The sequence below is a fragment of the Mya arenaria genome, chromosome 14, assembly GCF_026914265.1.
Source record: "Mya arenaria isolate MELC-2E11 chromosome 14, ASM2691426v1".
NCBI lineage: Eukaryota > Metazoa > Mollusca > Bivalvia > Myida > Myidae > Mya > Mya arenaria.
Window position 1 is genome coordinate 23,546,084 of NC_069135.1, and position 2,395 is coordinate 23,548,478.

The 2,395-nt window shown below is 31.9% G+C and overlaps 1 long non-coding RNA gene across 1 annotated transcript; it reads left to right on the forward strand.

Annotated features, from left to right (window-relative positions):
• The first annotated feature begins 352 nt into the window (after positions 1-352).
• On the forward strand, positions 353-2,158 carry LOC128216795 (uncharacterized). The gene is made up of 3 exons (XR_008258138.1): positions 353-492; positions 1,116-1,188; positions 1,813-2,158. It is a non-coding gene; the product is annotated as an uncharacterized LOC128216795 (long non-coding RNA).
• Positions 2,159-2,395: the final 237 nt, after the last annotated feature.

Sequence of the window (2,395 nt, forward strand, 5' to 3'; positions counted from 1 at the left end):
AATGATCCATGTGCAATATTCAATCTAACTTTCGTTAAACGGGACTTTCTGGTCTTTAAATATTTGATAAATTTGAATGTATGTTTTGTCTTTGAAAAATCAATTTGAGCCTCTGAGTTGTATTGTCTATATCATTTACCTCATTTGTTCATGTTATGCATGAATATGAGTGAATAAACGTGTTGACTTGTATTGCCATAGTATCGAATGTGTTATCTTGCGAACAGTACGATGTGGGTACGGCAACTATGTCCTATAAATACTCTTCTCTAGCGGAGATGACGTAGGGAAATAGCTAACTTAACGTAACAAAGAAAAACACACATTCAGTACAATCGAAACTCCTCGGCTAGTATCAAGATATGGCCTCGGATATAATACGGGTCGTAAGAAAATAGTCCATCATGGCCGACCAAGAAGATGTTCAAACAACCAAGAGATATGTTAGTCCAAAGACAGGATGAGGAGCGAACTTTTACCACTTATTTGTGTGTAAGTGTTATTTTTATACTTATTGTATTTTAATAAAATATAAAAATAGTTTTAAAAGAGCCCTAATGAGAAACTAATTGGAAATGTCATTAATTCTTAGTGGGTGGGGTAAAGTCTTCTTTCATTTGACAGATTCTAATATAGTAAATAACAATTTTGAAGCTCCAGTGATCAGTGGCAAAAATTAAGAAAACAAATATTCTATTTGATTTTTTTTAATAACAAATAAGTCTGAATCTGACTTTACCTAGATCGATAATAGGTTAGACTTTCTTTTTCAGTGTATTTATCTCATACATTTCATATCATTAACTTTATTTTTTTATAATTAAAATTTACATTCTTTTAACCAAGGATGTAAGGTTTATATGTCCGTGAGTGTTGGTATCGAACAACTTAATGTAATGGCACAACTGAATGCCTCGGCCCTGTTCACTAATATAGTTCTCTAAATAAATTAGATCTTCATTTTTTGAATGCATGAACCAGCACACATTTCTTTCAAGACTAAATTCTATGATATCCACCAGTGGTGGTGATGCAGAAACATTGAAAAATGCTGACATTTTTACTGTGCCAATGAAATGCAGACATTTAAATTTTAATCTTATTGTCATTTTCAGAGAAGAGTATGGTACCAGGGGTGCAGCTGACTCTTGATTCCCAGCTTGTTCTAATGAAAAAAAGGCAGATGAGGTAATGGTTGTGCGATTTTCGAAATTCGGACAATAATTTAAGTGTCAAGTATCCTATTGGTTTAAGCCCAAAAGTACCTGCATGTTTGAACAATTAACCAACAAGGATTGACAGTATTAAAATATCAACATTGTAGATGAATTTAAACATTTACCAGTAGTCCAGAACTAAAAGCTACTCTATCACAGATTGACAGTTCTTCTTGTCATTCTTCAAAAGCCCAAAGGAGTAATTAAATTAAATTTACACATATATAATTAATTATATGGCTTAAAGCAATAGCAAAAAAATATTTTCCAAACAATTGAAATCTGTTATATTATGTGTGACCTTATATGACTAGTTGGAGGAATTTTTACCAAATTTTCAAACTTGTGAAAGACTGTGATCTGATATTATGTCAGCAATCTAATATCTACATTTGCACAATAATTGCCAATCGGCTCGTTTAAAGACAAAAATAAAAAAAAGGTGTCAGAACAGTAAAACTGTGAGGATGCAGCTTTAAATTGGTGTTGCAGTTAATGTTTTGGGAATACTTTTCTGTTGTTGTACAGGCTTTTAAAATAATTGATCTGAAGATATAATTCCTATTATTGTTGTATTTTCTGTTTTCTATTTCAGGCATTGGAATCCGAATGTACTCAAAAATGCCATTGTATGAGGATTGACCTGCAATGCATGGAAATCATCTAACACAACTGCAACGCCTACCATGGAAAAATGAGTGCAAGATGGAAACAAAGCGTTCAGTGGAACATCTTGTCATCTCAAACATTTGATGACTTACATACTGATGTGAAGTTGAAGATAAAAGCCATCTGTTGGTCCGTGATTATTAAATAAATCCGAACATATATTTTAAAAGGGTAATATGGTAAAGGATTTATCTACGCTTAAACTGTTTTCCTATATTATGGAGGGAAGATAACTACAAAAACAGAAACAGATGGCATCGGCAGACCAAATAAAGGAGAACTATTTTGTTCAGTTCAATTTTTTTTCTCTTTGGAACTGCAATTATTCACAGTCCGTTTATTTCTTTAGACGAATACACAATCGTACAGCTATACATATAAATTGATACATAGAACTGTCATGAATATATACATCTTCAATATATTGTTAGATAATGTGTTTAATGTTGTTAATAAACTCATTCAGAAAACAAACATTCACATTTGTTTTCTTTAAGAACGTCTGTAAA